General features: G+C 45.6%; 1 protein-coding gene across 1 annotated transcript in view; it reads left to right on the top strand.

The window, feature by feature from the left end:
• The first annotated feature begins 767 nt into the window (after positions 1–767).
• Positions 768–19,417, top strand: part of PTP4A2 (protein tyrosine phosphatase 4A2) — a 34,616-nt gene continuing 15,966 nt past the window's right edge. Inside the window, exon 1 of the mRNA XM_040424554.1 lies at positions 768–892. The gene's annotated coding sequence lies outside the window, so the exon portion shown is untranslated. The remainder of the gene's footprint in view (positions 893–19,417) is intronic.

Genomic DNA, 19,417 nt, shown 5'->3' with positions numbered 1-19,417 from the left:
CTGGGACTGGAGCGGGCGATGGATCTTGACTGAACTACGGCTCTGAGTTTGGAATGAGATACCACAGGAGGAACAGCATCTGTATGCCCATTACCATGCCAGAGTGGCAGCAAAAGGAGATGCCACCCAGTATTAATGTGACCCTGCCTCAACATATACCCTGCTGCAGAACCCAAAATAAAGGGTGCACCACGTGGGCTGTGTAACCATTGACCAAGCACCGCCAGTAGTCTAGTAAACTTTATGTTATCATTTCCCTGTACTGTCCCAGCACTCGTGCTCCAGCAGTGGAGGGGTTAACACGCCTAAGGTATTTGGTCACAAGTTCCAGTATCCGTCACGTCACTACCAACAGACGGAAAAAGGAGTTTACAATAAAGTCATTCAGAAAACTATCGGAAATGACGTCACTGCCGTGAAGCAGTATCGACGAGAACTGGATCACGTGAGTGGAATCCTCTGCGTCATCGACTTCTGCAGCCTGATTGGCCGTCGCCTTCGCGCTTTGATCTCACGCTGTGGCACCTGACGTGCTAGTCGTTGCGGCTGCTGTGGATTGGTTGACGCGTACCTTCTCCTTCCGTCAAACACCGCCCACTCATCTAGCCCAAAGCCTACTTGCATCTTATAGCCTTTTCCATTGGCTGTAAAGAGGGGGGGGGGGGGGGTGGAGATACATCCCGCCCCGCCTCTTCAGCGGTCTGCCAATTGAGAGGTCCGCTGCCGCCCCCTCTTCCAGGCTTTCAGTTGGTTTAGCCTGCTTGGTGGGCGGAGTGAGATACTGCGTTGTGTCAGAGGTGTCATAGCGGCCGGAACAGTCAGAAGAGGAGTGGGAGATTGGAGCTTGTATCGGGCTGACTCTGATAGCCGGACTTCAATGAACAGTTCGCCTGTGAGTGTCTGAGCCGCTTCTCTAGTGTACCAGCCTGGGTTTCACCGTTGTGGGCAACGGTCTGGGGTCCAGTGGCAGCCGGCATCGTGCTTGGCAGCGGGAAGCCTTAGTAGCTGGTGACGCCCGGTTTGGGGCTCGGACGGACATGTATTTTAGTATTGGTGGACTGGGCGCCCGGCGGAGCTCCTCTCAGAGACTGGGGCTGCCTGCGCCGCTCCTGGGCCTTCACCCGTAGGCTGAGGGCCCATTCCTACGAGATGGGTGTTGTACTTCTAGCTCAGGTGTGACCATGTGGTCTGTTTGTACAGGGGGTTGGGTGGCTGCTTGGAGGTCACTGAGCATGTGAGGTCATCTCCAGGAGGCCACATAGATGTACAGACCTTCAGAGGTTAAAGGGGTTTTCCAGGATTTTCTATACTGATGACCTACCTTCTGGATAGGTCAGCGATGGGCAAACTCGGCCCTCCAGCTGTTTTAAAACTACAAATCCCATCCTGCCCTGCTGTAGGCTGATAGCTGTAGGCAGACTGGGAATGATGGGATTTGTAGTTTTACAACAGCTGGAGTGCTGAGTTTGCCCATCCCTGGGATAGGTGATCAGTATCTGATCGGTGGGGGTATGACACCCGGGACCCCCACTGATCAGCTGTTTAAGAAGGCACTGGCAGTAGCGCTGAAGCCTTCTCTCAGCTTTTCCTAGGCCTCTGACCTCAGGTTCATTGTTAATGTAGCCCATTAACGGCTAAGCAGTGATGACACTCATGGCTGCTATACAATGTACGGCGCTGTGATTGGGGAGTAGGCCGCCATGCTCACAAGAGCACCACTGCCTTCTCAAACATGATCGGTGGGGGTCCTGGGTGTGTGATCCCCACCGATCAGTATAAAAATCCCAGAAAACCATTTTAAGTTCTGACCTGCAGTGACACTTAGGACATAGATGATGGATGTGGATCTCAGTATGATGGAAACGTTAGATTCTCAACCCGTAACGCCTTTTCAGCTGCTAGGACTGGGGTCAGCAAACTCTTTCACATCAGCGGTGCTGAAACTACAACTCTCAGCAAGCTTCGCTCACTTCTCTCAGAGCTCCTAGAACCCCCAGCGAAGGTACATACTGGGAGTTTTAGTTTGGCAGCGGCTGGAGTGCCGGAGGTTGGTGACCCCTGTGCTAAGGATCTTAGAGGGCTGTTGCACGAGACTTAGAGATCAGAGGTACCTCTTGTTACAGGTGGAAGTAGGCATTGTTGCTCAAGGCATCCAGATGACCATACATGATGGTTCAGGAGCTCGGACTAGTCCAGCCCTTTGTCAGGAAACTTCCATGAGGTGTTTCCTCTGTGAAGTTTCTGATATAGTACATGTTAGGTTCTGCTATGTACGGAGGTTACCTATATATTCAGGCTGGTTAGAAACTTTTTAAAGGGGTTATCCCACAAATGTCAACCTTTTTAGATCCTAAGGCCTAATGCACACAACTGTATTTTTGGGCCTTGTCTGATATGCTTTTTTTGCAGATTGCATGCCGATCCAGCCATTTCTATGGGGCTGCAAAAAATGTGGACAGCACATGGATGTCATTAATGTGCTTTCCCCATCTGAGCAACCTCACCCCAAATCCCTCCTGCAAATGACAGAACATGTCCTCAAAATGGACAGGAATAGGACAAGTATAGACAAGCATTTCTACCAAGAAGTTGCGGCATGCGCACGGCCAGTATCTGTATTTGTGGACAGCAAAGTACAGTTGTGTGCAGGACACTCTTCCCTTTCTGAGGGTGGGCAGAAGCTCACAGGAAGCATTGCAATTAGGTCTTGTTAGCCCCTTCCTCCCTTACATGGAAAGTAGCCCCTCACATATAGACTCAGATACTTATGGTATGCGATACCCCCCACAATTTTCTTCTCCACCATCTACAGAGAAATAGAACTTCACATGTCTGAGAACTTAGGAGTGAGGATGAATGAAAGGTGTCTGAGCTGCTTCACTATAAGATCCCTACGTCAGCATGGAGGTGAGGAGAAGCTGGCAGGGACGGTTCTGAGCTTGTTAGGCCTGATTCACATGTGTGTGTTAGAGAACTGCCGGATGTCTCTTCATTCCAGCATTGCCGGAAGCAAACGCATCGCCATCCGACCCCATTCACTATAATGGGAACCGGCCGCAGCCTGGCACACAGCGGTTTTCGTCCTGCTGCTTTTCAGCATGTTACATGGGTTGTCGCCAGATCTCTGTTGGTCCCCATTATAGTGAAAGGGGCTGGCAGATGTCAGTTAGCATCCGGCAATGCCAGATCCAGACATCTCCGGCAGGCTGTTCTGGAGATGTACAGTGCAAATGTGAAACGACCCTGAGTTCATCACCGAATGCAGGAGAAGGTGGACCAGAACGGTAGACAGCAAGGGGTGCAACCAAAATGGAAAATGTACTGTGGAGCAGTCTGTAGTGACTTGCATACCACGCCACTATAGTATGTTAGTTGTGGGTTGATTAGTTGCTTTTTGACCTTTTCATAATTTATTTTGATATCGAATATCTGTTGAACATACTATGTAACTGATGTGTTTTCTGACTGCCGACATGGAAACATATTGTTGAGGTAATGTTGTAAATGATGTATCTGCAGTTGAACTGAGGCTACTTTCACACTAGTGTTTTTGGTGGATCCGGCAGGGTTCAGCAAAAAAACGCTTCCGTTACTGATAATACAACCATCTGCATCCGTTATCAATGGATCCGGTTGTATTATCTTTAACACTGCCAAGACGGATCCGTCATGAACTTCATTGAAAGTCAATGGAGGACAGATCCATTTTCTATTGTGGGTCATTGTGCATTGTGGGTCATGACAGATCCGTCCCATTGACTTGCATTGTGGGTCATAACGGTTCTGTTTTGCTCCGCATCCCAGGACGCAAATCATGCAGCGGTTTGCTCTCCAGTATAAGAAAGGAATGCATCTTGGAGCACTCCGTTCTGTTCAGTTACGTTTTGTCCCCCCATTGACAATGAATGGAGACAAAACGGAAGCGTTTTTTTTCCGGTATTGAGACCCTATGACGGATCTCAATACTGGAAAATAGAAACGCTAGCGTGAAAGTAGCCTAAAGGTATCATTCACTAATGAAGTTTCTATAGGAGGTTCCTCTTCCCTGTGGCCAGGAGTAGAATCTCTTCAGCATCCACCATTATAATGGCGTTGGGGCCGTCGCCCTTTTGGTGCGTTCCTCTTTCTGGATAGGTGCTGTCTTTGATACATCATTTGATAGACCCAGCTTTCAGTCCTAAACTCAGTTTATAATAGAAACTGCAATCACGTGTGAACAGAATCTTAGGCTATGCTGCATAAGGCACCTCAATCATCGAATTCTTCATATTTGGTGGGAAGTATAGAACCACATGTAGCGTTTTTTGCCTAAATGGGGGTCAGTTTAACAGACCCCATTATAAGTCTATAGGGTTCATCATTTGACTTATCTAGCACTCCGTTAGGGTTTCTTTTTATAATGCCCAACAAAACCCAACACAAAAACGTTGGTTTCCCTCCAGCATGGTAGAGAAACGGTGGATGAAAACTGGTGCCAGAACCGATCCCATGGTTTTCTGTGGCAGCGTAATGCCAAATGTTTCCCTGTACCAGACGTGAAATGCAGCGTTTTTTCTGTCTAGCTATAGATACTGGACTAGTGTGCAGAACTACCAGTGTCCAACTCAAGCATAAATGAACTGGTATGTGTGAACCCAACCTAAAGGGGAATAATGTTGCAGGGTCTCCTTACATTTGAGGTTTTGTTGCGCACGGTCCCTAACTTTGGGTCCTGTTCCCCCATGCCCTGCAGTTGTATAGCGATGTACATAAGGTTGCCTAGAATAGCACTAGATGATATCTGTTGACAACACTCGGGCACAGAGAAAGAAGGTGGGGTGCTTTTAGGGATTTCCTTATGGAATGAACAGAGCTGTGTCCTGTAATGGCTATGCATTGTGCAGTGTCCTACTTGTGGTATGCAGTTGTCATGTGAGCCTTGTTTGTACTCAATATGGCTCTTGAGTCAGTGGCTTGTGTATTTCTTCCTCAGGGGCCAGCACTGTCATTATCGTCTAGCAGCACACATAATTAACTCTGTTTGTGACAACGTGTGCTGGCAAAGTCATCGCTGTCACATGGCTTCCAAAGAGAGAATATGCTGCGATGACAGGTCACACAAGTGCAGGCAGACAATGACTTTCTATACTATGGAAGATTGATCAACAATTGCTGCTCACTTCCAGTCTGGAGCCAAGCAGCCCCCTGCCAACCGCCCGAAGGAAGCTGGCTATGCCCTACTTTCAGGTTGTACCTGAGAACATTCTGACCTTGTGGGACACAACCTCCACATCCTCTTCCCTCTGTGATGTTACTGTCCCTGAGATGACTTTGCTTGGTGTCACTCACCGTTCATGCTTGGTAGAAGCTGACAGGAACCAAGTACTGTCAAGGACATGTCATGCCGTGTTAGAAGAATCTGAAGACTTTTCATTCAATACATATTCAATCTAAACCAATAGGCTCCTATCTAAACATGACACTGCTGACTGAAAGCCATGATCGCTGTATTAAACCCGTCTTGGAGAGTAAATGTAGGTTCACACTGAGGTTTTGAGGCAGATTTTCCTGCAGGTTTTTCAACCAAAGCCAGAAGTGGATTTGAAAGCAACCAGAAATATAAAGGAAGGACTTGCGCTTCTCCTTCCTGCTGGATCCACTTCTGGCATTAGCTGAAAAGAACCTGCAGGAAAATTTGCCAAAAACTAGCAGTAACAATATTTACCATATTTTCATCCTGTAAGTGGGAAAAAAAGTGGACATAGCGTCAGAGCATAGGCGTGCTCTGACCTCAAGCTGTGTGACGTCAGGTTACAGCACATCGCGGAAGGAAGAGCGTGGGATCTCAGGAGTGGCACCTGGAACAGGAGAGTTGTTTTTTTTTGCTTTTTTTTATTATTAACATTGATGGCGTCTGGGGGTCTTATTAACCGTAGGGGCCTGAGCTTGGATCTAACATTGGACTGTGGGGTTTGATCTGAGGTCTGATTAACATTGGGTGGTCTGATCTGAGGTCTGATGAAGAATATTTTTTTTTTCTGATTTTCCTCTAAAACCTAGGTTTCTTATGGGCGAAAAATACGTTCTATATTGCTGGCCATTTGGAGATCACCCTTAACTTTGTAGTACTTAAATAATCCTACTTTTTGGTAATCCAAACTTCCAACTTCTCTTTATTTCCACACTTCGACCCTGATTCCGAGCATGCAAAACTGACTCTGACTTCTCATGATCAGAAATTGCCACCTACATTTTTGACCTTTTCAGAAGTTTGGCTTTTCTGAATGGAAGATGTTTGTAAAGTAGGTTCTTGTGATTGTATGCTTAACTTTCTTTATCGTGTAGTTTGAAGCAATAAAAAGATTAATCTAGAATTTTGAATGAAAGCTCCTAGGAGAACTAGTACATGGAGCGTTAGTTATCTTCTTTAAACTCTGGTCTTCCTAGAATGATGTGCCTGTGATTTGTGCCGGGCTTTGTTCCACAGCGCTCAGTATCACATGGGACTGGGCAGATTACACAGAGCCTCATGGTTGTTAGCACAATGCTCAGGAAACCCTTTTTTGTAACCTCCTTTATCAGTGTGAAATTTAGTGTTGTTGTAACTTGCTTCGGAAATACTACTTCCTTTTCAGCTGGGTCGTTTCAGCTTTGCATTTTTGTAGTGTGTAAAATACTTTACTGCATTCTACTACAGTCAGTTTCAGAGTGTTACACTGGCATCTTAATCAAGTACCCTGATCTGAAATCGTTCCTGGTCAGTAAAGACTACTGAACACAACACTCCATTACTTCTGGACTTGGTACTTGGTGTGGACAGCTGTGATGTCCCTATGACAGAGGAGGATAAAGGGCATGCTGAGAAATTCTCAGATCACGTGTCCTCTCCTACCCTGAGCTTCAGTGGTGGAAAATAAAGCAGTACAATAAGCTACCTGCACACGGGTCCGGGTGAACGAAGATCTGCACCATAATGCACAATGTCTAACAGCGATTTTTTTTAATTTATTTTTTTTATGCGGTTTGGCTGCATATCTCATCCTTCCATTAAAAAGTGTGAAATCCACAGCTAAAACTGCAAACATAATTGACATGCTATTTAATTTGAAAACCACAATGCAGGTGAATTTCTGCATGGAAAACAATCTGCAGTGTGTACATGAGGCTAGTGTAATCTCATACTCTTTGCTAGTACTGTAATACACTCTGGAAGCACAGGGTTCTGTCTGTACTGCAGTGGACATGCTGGAGTACTGCAGCTCAGGTCCCATTCTAATGAATGATAGCTGAGCCCCAGCACCCTTATGGTGAATGGGAGCTGAGCTGCAGTATGCTGGTGCACAAAACGACACTGTGTGCAGAGCCTTCTGCGTCTGCCTTTTTGCAGTGTCTAGTTACTGGTGCTGGTGACTGCCTGAAACAGCTGATCATCGGGGGTGCCGGGTGTTGGAGCACCACCGATCTGATATAAATGACCTATCTTTGGGGATAGGCTATTAAAGGGGTTATCCAAGCCCTATAATGACCACCCCAATTCCCAGGCACCTCATATAGGTTATACTTACCGTGCTCCCTGGCACCTACACGGCCGCCGCTGAGCCTCCCTAGCGCCCCTATTGGGAATTTACAGGTGTGCATGGCCCCACTGGAATGAATCGCCAATTGTGCTATCTGCAAAAAATGCAGATGGCACACGGATGAAGAAGACAGTGGTGTGCATGAGGCCTTAAAAGGAATTGTTGCAGGGCACAAATAATATGGGCATATTTGGTATTCCTATAACCGTCACAATCTGTGCTCCGCTGCAAATGAATAAAGTATTTGAATTCTCAGAGGGTTACTTTTATGAGTAAAATAGCCCTAACTTCAGAACTATATCAAAAAACCTTCTACAGAGGATGTATGAAAGGTATACAGAGCGGTGTATTGGTGTCCATGTTTAGTGGTGCACATTAGCCATATGATTGCACTGGACTGGCTTTATCCCATCTTCCCTGTCGCTGACTCATCCTCTGGGACAATCTGCTAAAGACTGATCATTTTATCTTCAAAAACAATTTACGCAGTTTACACTCGTTGGATTTGCAGAATGAACCCTTGTGTTTGGACGCACTTGTGGTGTCAGCTGGCACACAGAGGTTTTCTGTCTGTGGCTCTGTGCATCGGGCAGTCCTCTCATTAGATTTCCCAATGGCAGAATGTAGTGTGCGAGGGCTGGCTACAGCGTTTCTCTGTGCGCACTGAAGTCTCGCACAACCGGCCGTAGACACGCATGAACTGTACTGATCCATCCATTGTGACATTTCCTACTGAGCTAGTCTCTTCTACCTCTAATCAGTCTACATCAAGTCCATCTTCCTTGTTGTGCACGTTGGGTGAGGGTCCTATTACACAATCAGATATATTGCCTGTACTGATCAGTGGATTGGTTGTAGTGTCCTACGTTTGTATGTTGCATATGAAAGATCATCTGCACAATTTGTTCCCTCCTCTCCTATACTGTCCATTATTGTCAGCAGCACATCCCCCTGTTTATATGGGGGTTGTGCTGCCCACAAACCATAATGCCTGTGTCATCCTAAAAGATGTGATCACATCAAATGAGCCAATTGTTTCTAGTTCCATTGCTGGAGATTTTTTTTTTACATGGGGTCATCATCTGTGTGGTCATGGTCCTTTTTAGTCTTGGTGTTTTAGCTCTGATATTTTGGGTGTAAGATGCAGATCATGCATGGCGAAAATCTTCAGCCTATTGCCTCATTCACACGTCGGTGATTCACAGGCATGTGCTGTGCGTGTTCTCCATGGACAGCACATGTACCCATTCAATGTGTGTATAACACATCTGTGTTTTAGCACGATCCGTGGCTTTGCACGAAAGTATGCTCTACTTTGTCCACGTTCATGGTTCCATCATGCCCTTTATAGTCTGTGAAAAACACGGACGCAACACTAATGCCATCCATGTTTCACGGACCATTAGGAGATGCTGTACAGTGTTCGTGAAACATGGATGACACACGGACCAAACACTGATTCTTCACGCATGAATCACTGACCATCTTATCACGGATTTCTCTCCATTCCCCTCATGCCCTTTTCTAAGCAGATGGACGTCCTTGTTTTAGCGGAGACTTGTTCATGTTAGCCGGCCTCTCAGACCCATTTCATGAGACTCCTGGATATGTAAGTAAATGACTCTGCTACTGCTCTATGAACAGAGCAGCTCTGTTTCTGGATCTCCTTAGTCTACCTGACTTGTCCTTCCAGGAATATATTTCCTGGAGGAACATTTCTAGTGGAAGGGAACTCATGTATTTTTGTAGGAAGCTGGTGATTTTGTTTGCTGTCGTTTTGGATGTTGATGGTGCTTTCCCTCTATAGAAAATTATGGTAGATTGATTTTTCATGGCATAAATGACTGGTTGGTGGAAGCCAGACTACTGGGATCTCCATATCTATAAGAATGAGGGGGCCTGGTCCTCATTCCAGTTGGAGAAGTGCATATGTAGTCATATGTGAACGGATGGTAGAGAAACAGCTGAGCTTGCTTACTGAGCAGGTTTCTATAAGGGTATATATATACACGTGGGAGCACATAAAATTCTGCAAGCTGCATTTAGACAAATCAGTCTTAAATACTTTGTCAACAAATAAGACTTGCATACAAGGAGCGTAGCGGAGCGGCCTAGAAGTAGGTAGCTATGCCTCCCTTTGCAGGTCTGCCCTGGAGGGGGGATGGGCAATCCTGGGAACGGTAGTTGCACAACCCCTTTAAATCACTGGTGCTAGCATACTAAAGCAGGCCACATGCATACACTTTTTCAGTGGACAGCCATCACTCACAGCTTCCCCCGATAACTTGGAACCTGCTGTGATAGATATCTTAACAGCCACTTTAAGAGTCCCCCTCGGCAAGATTATTAAACTAGACATACTGCCTGGTAGGGTTGATTGGTTGTGGTGTTCCTGAGAGACTCTTACTTTATGCAAATGAGGGCTTCAGTGCATGGAGGAGCTGGGTCTTTCCTCTCCATGCACCTCATCTCCTCAGCTTTCCACCGCTGGCCACATCCTTTGCATAAAGAGTAAGTCTTTTTTCCGCTCACCCATGTGAGTGGACGTCCAATCCTGGACAAGAAACCGGAGAGGATAAAAAGATTCACACTTCTACCACACCTCAGTTCAAGTTTCCTGTTCTCCATTTAGTATGTCCTAAGGAAGCTCTGGTTCCTTAAGAGGCATCTTTAAGAGTTCACACCTGATTGCTGGTCTACCAAACCTGAAGGTCCAGGTCAACCAAACCTTAAGGGACCTAGCCTATAGTAGGAGTAAGTTTTTTGTGGGAGCCACCTAGCTAAGACTGTCTTTCCACCGCTCTCCCTTCCAGTCCCTTATCTTTTTGGTGGGAGCTGCTGTGAACGTGCCATGCAGCTTTGGTCAGGTTCAGGTGACTGTGGGGGCACGTTCCAGCAGCCAAGATGTTACCGCAGGTCTGTGGTATCTGAGCATGTGCAGGGCTCCATGAGTGATTTCACTTCTAGGCATTTTGGTGTCACGTCCAATGTATGTGCACACAGACTAGATTGGGTAATAGGCATTTTCTTCAGCTTGGGAGGCTCTTGGAGGTTTGGAGTGCCAGGTGCATTAGAAGTTGGCGGTGGAGGAGGGCATCCAGTCTATCCTGTACAGAGGTTGGTGTCATCATTGATGTGTTGCTCTTCTGAAGGATGTCAGAGCAAGAGGATTCTGAAATCCAAGCTTTCACGGTTTTCCCTCCTAACATCCTGAGGCTCCATTCACACGTCAGCAAATGGGTCCGCATCAGTTCAGCAATTTTGCGGAACGGGTGCGGACCCATTCATTTTCTATGGGGACGGAATGGATGCGGACAGCACAGTGTGCTGTCCACATCTGCATTTGCGGAGTGCGGCCACGATTTTCAGGTCCGCAGCTCTGCAAAAGATAGAACATGTCCTATTCTTGTCCGCAGCTTGCAGACAAGAATAGGCATTTCTATAGGGGTGCCGGGCGGGTGTGTTGCGGATCCGCAATTTGCGGGTCCGCAACACACCACGGACGTGTCAATGGAGCCTGACACTATTTTGGAGTGGGTCATCTAGGAAATTCCCTATAAAGAAAAATTCCATTGTTTAGATGTAAGAAGGTGTTTAATGTTCTACATAAAATCTACAGCAGATTGGAGATCATATGAAAACTTTCTCTTACAATTTTGGGGAAACTGTAAGGTTCAGAAATCTTCTGCACGTCCTATTACTAGGTGGGTCAAGTAGTGCAATGTTAAAAATATTCCTGTGGTAACGATGTGTGATAAATGGCCATTTAGAGGAAAAAAACATTTGGGGCCACAAGAAGTCATTATGCGCTATGGGTCGATGGGCCACAAGGAGACATTATACTGTTTTGTGGTTACAACTTATAGCCAACATACAGTATGATGTAATTATACTTATTCCCCAGTAGTGCCATACATAAATATATTATAATAAATAAAAAAAAGCATTATACTCACCTGTGTCCTTTGTTGATGCAGGCCATAGTTTTATTCATTCTTCAGGCCACAGGGCCTGAGTTGCCACTTCCCGACTCAGGTGGTAATGATGACATCACTGAGACCTCCTGCACTGGGTCATGGGCGGTGCAATGATGTGTGCACGTGCCTATGTCATTGCGTTGCCTTTGACCAGGCACAGGAAGTTGAGATGATGTTATCACGACCGCCTGCGCTGTTTTACTGCCTCAGAGGCTTCAGACCTTTTCTTCTCTATGCTTGTCCCACCCAAAGGGTTTTGGGCCCACTCGATTAGAGTGGTGGCCACCTCCTGGAGCTCTCTACATGCGTTTTTTTTTTTGTTTTTTTTTTAGGCATTATAGGTTGCAGCCTGACTCTGTTGCCTTTGGGAGGAAGGTTCTACATGCTCATAGTTCAGTCTTGTATAGGTGCTGTTATGGGTAAGGGCATAACACATATTGCTCTTACCAGTAATTGTTTTTCTGGGAACCCTTGACAGCACCCCAAAAATTTCCGACCTGGTTTAGTTACAAAAATTATTATTATTTTTTTTAACAGGAGAGCTATGAGTCGGAGTTCTTTTTTTTTAGTTTATAGTATTTTTCCTATACCCAGGACCAGGTCAGGGATATAAAGTACTGTGCTGGTTCTCTTTCTTAGTTTTCTGAGGTCTGTTTTGTATCATTTCAGTCAAGAGGATGAACCCTACCAGGTCATATGCCTGTTGTAATTGGATTAATTCTGGTGACAGGTACTCTGTGACCTCTTTCCCAACCAGCGTAGTCAGATCTTTACAGATGGCATCCTTGCTTCGGGGTGGAGTGGACGCTATAGCCGCCATTTTTTTTTTTTTTTTTTTTTTTTACACAGCAGACAGCTACTTTCACACTTGCGGCAGAGAGATCCGGCAAGCAGTTCCGTCGCCGGAACTGCCTGCCGGATCAGGCAAAATGTATGCTAACTGATGGCATTAGTAAGACTGATCAGGATCCTGATCAGTCTTAAAAATGCCTGATCAGTCGAAAAAATGCATTGAAATGCCGGATCCGTCTTTCCGGTGTCATCCGGCAAAAACGGATCCGGCATTTATTTTTTCACCTTTTTTTCAGTCTGCGCATGCGCATACCGGAAGGACGGATCCGGCATTCCGGTATTCTGAATGCCGGATCCGGCACGAATACATTCCTATGGGAAAAAATGCCGGATCCGGCATTCAGGCAAGTCTTCAGTTTTTTTGCCTGATCAGTCAAAATGACTGAACTGAGGACATCCTGATGCAAACTGAACGGATTACTCTCCATTCAGAATACATGGGGATAAAACTGATCAGTTCTTTTCCGGTATAGAGCCCCTGTGACGGAACTCTATGCCGGAAAAGAAAAACGCAAGTGTGAAAGTAGCCTAATGTCTGTAATCAGCGATCAGGTTGATCTGACATTTAACTCCTCAGATGCCGTGGTCAATTGTGACCATGGCATCTGAGGTGGCTTTCCCCTGCTTTGCGATCAGGAAGCCCTTTGTTTGTTGTGGTAGCCTCGTTCCCACTAAAGGATCTGAATCAACAGAGCAAAAAATGGTCATTTGCACTGCTGCGTTCCAAAATGCCTGAATTAATTTGGGCCGGCTACATTCACACGACCGTATGCGTTTTGCAGTCCGCAAATTGCGGATCCGCAAAACACTGATACCGGCCGTGTGAATGTAGCCGGCCCCATGATAGAAATGCCTATTCTTGTCTGCAATTGCGGACAAGAATAGGACATGCTCTATCTTTTTTGCGGGGCCGCGGAACTGATCTACGGATGCGGCCAGCACATTGTGTGCTGTCCGCATCTTTTGCGGCCACATTGAAATTAATGGGTCCGCACCCGTTCCGCAAAATTGCGGAACGGATGCGGAGCCAAAAATACGGTCGTGTGAATGTACTCTAAATGTGATATTGTTGTAATCGTATTGACCCACAGAATGATAACAGATCAGTTATACTATGTAGGGAAATCCGTAAAAACAAAACCCATAAGACTGTGGCGAAATTGTGTTTTCTTCAAATTCCACCCCATTTTGGTTTTATTTTACAGCTTCCCAATACATTGTATGCAATTTAAAATGATGGCATTAGAAAGTACAACTTGTCACTACTTTTTTCTACCTAATCTGGAAATTAGGAGAACGACGACAAAGGTTTGTCATATGGACCAATGTAAGTCATTTGGTAGTGAAAGGGTACATATTGTACAGGTACTTCTGCTGGGATCATGTGTTTTGCTCCTATATTGTCACATTTCCCTATGTAGGTATAGCTGTTCTGGTATAGGACTTTTCACTGAGCAACCCTGTGGCAGACAGAGGACCTGTAGGCCAGATGTCTTCATTTATCAGTTCTCTGGATGAGAAACTATGATGCCTGACATGTCTTGACAGAATGTGCATCTCTCCAGCTATGGCTAAGATCTTTGTCATGGACATCTTTTGGTCAGGATTTTGCAGGAGTGAGCTCGGTCGTTGGCTTCCAAATACTCACCTTTGTCCTAACCAGAATACTATTGTGTGAAAGTGGCCTTAGACTGCGAATCATTCACACAACCCTACCTGTCACCTTGTGGTACGCTCAGTATAAGGCCTCTTTCACATGACCATATGGCTTTTTCAGTGTTTTGCGGTCCGTTTTTCACGGATCCTTTGTTCCTTTTTTTTGTTTCCGTTTTTCCGTATGGCATATACAGTAAACAGTAATTACATAGAAAAAATTGAGCTGGACATAAAATTTTCAATAAATGGTTCCGCAAAAACGGAACGGATACGGATGCATTTCCATATGTGTTACGTTTATTTTGCGGACCCATTGACTTGAATGGAGCCACGGAACGTGATTTGCGGGCAATATTAGGACATGTTCTATCTTTCAACAGAACGGAAATACGGAAACGGAATGCATACGGAGTACATTCCGTTTTTTTTTTTGCAGAACTATTGAAATGAATGGTTCCGTATACGCAACGCAAAAAACGGCCTGTAAACGGAAATAATAAACGGTTGTGTGAAAGAGGCCTAAGGATGTACATATCTTTGTATGTGTGGGCTCTGTGCACATGTCCCCTGTTTCTGTATTTGCCCTCACAATGTAGGATCAGCTTTGAAAACCTCTTTACATTTTTGATATTGATGTAGTCTACACATAAAGTTGGATAAATTGCAGATCCATAAGTCTCTTTGCGCTGATATTCCACGGCGCGTAAAATGGAGCATGAAAAACTATGCTTGCAGGTGACCTTAGATTATTTGTACTATTACTCAGTGTACTTGACCTTAAAAATGTTTCGCTTTCGGAGGCCTATGCCTGATTACGTAAAGGCCTCACTGCTCCGAGCCCCCTTATCAGCTGTTTGTTGTGGGGGAGCTATGATGTTTCTGATTTAATACGTCTGTGCAGTTCCAGCTGGATGTTTAACCAAGATATTGGAGATAGCTTAAAGGGAACCTGTCACGTGGAATTTTGCAATAGAGCCAAGGACATGGGCTGATCGCCACTAGCACATCCGCAATACCCAGTCCCCATAGCTCTGTCTTTTTATTGTGTCCAAAAAACTATTTGATAGGCGAATTAACCTGAGATGAGTCCAGCGTGAAGGAGCCCAGCACCGCCCCGCATCCTCCGAATCTCCTCCTTGCTCCCTGACGTCACAAAGCTAGAGCACCGTAATCTCGCGATGCGCAGTGTCGGCATAGTGTTCCTTCCCTGTGCTGGCATCAGTCTCGGAACGAACTGCGCATATGCTACCGTAGCTCGCGCATTGCGAGATTACGGCGCTCTAGCTTTCTGACGTCGGGGAACAAGGAGGAGATTCTGAGGATGCGGGGCGGTGCTGGGCTCCTTCACGCTGGACTCCTCTCAGGGACAGGACTCCTCTCAGGTTAATTTGCATATCTATCAAATCGTTTTTTTGACCCAATAAACATCTAGCAGCCCATGTCCTCAGCTCTATTGTCAAATTCCAGGTGACAGGTTCCCTTTAAGCTTGATTTGGGTAATACTTTACCTGACAATAGTGTGGTGTAATGTGAAGTCTGGTGACAGATTGCCTGCTTCCTGAGAGGCGCTCGGAGATCTTAGAAGGGGTTGAGAAGATTCTCAGAAGAACACCCTCTTCCTGGAATCTGCAGACACAGGAGTTTGGTGGGGGTTATGAGCATTCAATATTCTATAGTGCACAGATGTCATTTAACTGGTGACCTATTCCTTTGCTGAAAAGGGTTCGGTGTCCCATGCCTGCCATTGTATTGACCAGTGACTTTTATGGTCTGTATGTTATGCTTTAAAACCGTTTTGGAAGCTTGCTGTTGATGGCAATGTGGACATTTTAGTATTCTAGAATTTTGTAGATGGGAAATCTGTAAAAACCTGTGGATTGTTAAAAATTATAAAAAATAAAATAAAATTGGTAAATTTTGTGATGGCTGAATACACAATGAATGTTTTCACATGGGGTTCATGGTGGTTCTGCAACTCATGCTCTATATGAATGGAGCATGAGGTTGATATATGGGTCATAGAAATGCATTGCATCACATGAGTTGGCATGGCAGTGGCACGGACATTTGACCAAGTTGACGTTTGCTCCAACGTAACTGGTTATAGTCTCTTATATGCTGCCAATCTCCTCATGCTCAGGGTATGTGACCAAAATCTTTGAGGGAGATTTATCATAGCCTGGCGGCATAACCTGGGCTATGATAACGAGGTGTGCTGCGTCTCATTTATGACCAGGCGTACGCTTCATTATAAATTAGGTGCAGCATCTGGCAGTCCATGTGCCTCTCCTGATATCTACTGCAGCCCCTGGCTTGGCAAGTATTTTAAAGGGGTTGTCCCACGAAAAATGTTCTACTGTTTTCAACCCTTAGGCATGCTATGTAGTTTTCATCTACACATTCGATTGATTGATTTAAACGTTTTTTTGTGGGGGTATATAGGAAGAAACAAGTTCTGTGTGGTTTTTTTTTTTTTTTTTTTTTTAACTCTTCAGCAACCTTCAGTTTTGGGAGAATGTATAGAAGGAGCCACCTCCTGCTGTCTGACTGCCTAGATGCTGTGGTTTGCTGAGCCTATCTTTAGTCAGTGCTGGGGTCTCTTGGTGATCCGGGGTGCTGTCTACACAACCTTTGTGGCATCTCTGCAGTTTGGGTGCAGAAGCACATGGAAATTCGTGAAGGTCTTCTATGTGTTCACCTGTACCCATGTGCAGGTGCCCTCAGAAGTGATCTCATTGACATATGTAAATACATACGTCGTCAATACAAAGAACTAGCGCCAGATTTATTCATCCAAAGTGTGGGCGAAATGTAATTTAGACATCAGTACAGGAAAGAGTTCTTTACGGTTGGGATGTCAACAATCTTATGTCTGTTCCTCAGCCCTGCAAAAAAGAGAATATCTCCTATTGTCCATTTTGCAGACAAGGATAAGACATTTCTGCAGGAGTTTTAAAAAAAAATGGCGGTATGCACTCATCCTGAATCCGCAATTTGTGGACCGCGAAACACACAGGGTTGTGTACATGAAGCCTTAGAGTAGTCATACTACGTAATTCCCTACCCCAAGAGGTAGTAATGGGAGATACTGTGTCAGCATTTACAAAAAGGTTAGATGCTTATCTAATAGCAAATGGCATTGAGGATTGGAATTTAAAGAGGTTCTGCAGTTATACTTATCCTCAGCATAGGTCAACAATATCAGATCATCGGGGGTCTGACTACCGGCACCCCCGCCAATCAGCTGTTTGAAGAGGTTGCTGCGCTCGTGCGATTGTTGCATCCTCTTCACTGTTGAACTGCGCGCCATCTTGCTTATAGCGGCTGTGCAGCGTAATTACGACTGCTCATCTCATTCAGGTCCGTTTTAATTGCACTGCCGCTGTCATCTAGACTATTCTCTGGATAGGTCATCAGTATCTGATTGGTGAGGGTCTGATACCCTGGACCCCTACCGATCAGCTGTTTGAGAAGGCACCGGCGCTACTGTGAGCGCCACGGCCTTCTCCTTGCTTGCCAAGCACAGCACTGTACATAGTATAGCAGCTGTGCTTGGTATCGCTGAGCTTCTCCTAGGCCACGTGACCAATAAATGTGTCATCACAGGCCTAGGAAAAACGTTGAGAAGGCTGTGGTGCTACTGCGAGTTCTGCTGCCTTCTCAAACAGCTGATTGGCAGGGGTCCCAAGTGTCGGACCCCCATCAATCAAACTGATTACCTATCTTGAGGGTCAGGAAACCCTTTTAAAAAGTAGAGGATGCAGCGCTACAACCCCCTTCACACCTAATCAGCATGGGTGTCGGGGGTCTGACCTCTTCCAATTTTGATATTCATGACCTATCCTGAGGATAGGTCATCAATATCATCACACTGCGAAACCCCTTTAATCTAATCTAATGTCGTGAAATTGATCTGAGAAAGGTTGAACTTGGATGTCAGCCTTTGTAACTATATGCTGCTTTCCCATGTATTTTCAGGTTTTAAGTGGAGTTAGGGTCCTTTCACTCTAGCGTTTTTGTTTTCCGGTATTGAGTTCCGTCCTAGGGGCTCAATACTGGGGGGAAAAGCTGATCAGTTTTAGGGCTCATTCAGACGGCCATACGCAAAAATGCGGATCCATTTTTTTTTGCGCATTAGATGTTGTCCGATTCACTTCTATGGGGCCCTTTTCTTCCATTGCACGGTTCAGCAAAAAAAAAAAAAAAATGAAACATGTCCTATACTTGTCAGTGAAAATCAGGACATGACCCTATTGAAGTCTATGGATCAGCAAAAAACGGAATGTAATCTGTTCTTTTGCGGACATGCTGAATTGTCCGCAAAAAACGATCTGCATTTTTGCAGACAGTATACGACTGTCTGAATGAGCCCTTATCCTAATGCATTCTGAATGGAGAGCATTCCGTTCAGTATGCATCAGGATGTCTTCAGTTCAGTCACTCTTACGGTATTTCGCCGGAGAAAATACCGCAGCATGCTGTAGTTTTATATCTGGCCAAAATTCCTGAACACTTGCGGAATGCCGGATCCGGCATTAATTTCCATTGAAATGCATTAATGCTGCATCTGGCCCCAAGTGTTCCGGCAAAACGGATCAGTTCTTTCCGGCCGCGCAGACCATTAAATCTGTGAAAAAAATAAATACCGGATCCATTTTTCCAGATGACAACCAGAAAGACGAATCCGGTATTGCAATGCATTTGTGAGATGGAACCGCATCCGGATCCGTCTCACAAATGCATCCGTTTGCGTCCAGACTGCCTGACGGAATCCTCTGCCGCATGTGTGAAAGTACCGTTAGATATTTTTCTTCTCTTTTTCTGGTTCTCGAACGATGATATAGCATTGACTTCTTTCCTCTGTAAAACACAAGGCTCATGCAGACAGAATGCCTCCTGAACACTTTGGCCCAGTTTTACTAAGGGCTCGTTCACACGAACGCGTGATGCCTGTTGCCGTATTGCAGACTGCATTTGTGCATCCACAATACACAGGCACCGTTCCGTGTGCACTCCGAATCATGGATGCGGACCCATTCACTTCAATGGGTCCGGAGATACGGAACACTACGGAAGCACTACGGCGTGCTTTCTGGGATTCCGTTCTGTGCTCCCGCACCGCAAAGATAGAATTTGCTATACCTTTTTGAGGAACGGAAGGATCGCGGACCCATTCAAGTGAATGGGTCTGCGATCCCCATGCGCCTGCCCCACGGACGGTGCCCGTGCATTCCGGACTGCAATTTGCGGTCCACAGCACGGGCTTCACACGTTCGTGTGAATGAGCCCTAACCCTGTAGATCATGGATCAGCAACCTCTGGCACTCCAGCTGTTCCCAAACTGCAACTCCTAGAATCTTTTTCACTTTTATGGGA

The sequence above is a fragment of the Bufo bufo genome, chromosome 3 (assembly GCF_905171765.1).
Source record: "Bufo bufo chromosome 3, aBufBuf1.1, whole genome shotgun sequence".
In the NCBI taxonomy this organism is placed as follows: Eukaryota; Metazoa; Chordata; class Amphibia; order Anura; family Bufonidae; genus Bufo; species Bufo bufo.
Note: the sequence above shows the minus strand (reverse complement) of the source record. Positions and strands in the feature narration are given on the sequence as shown.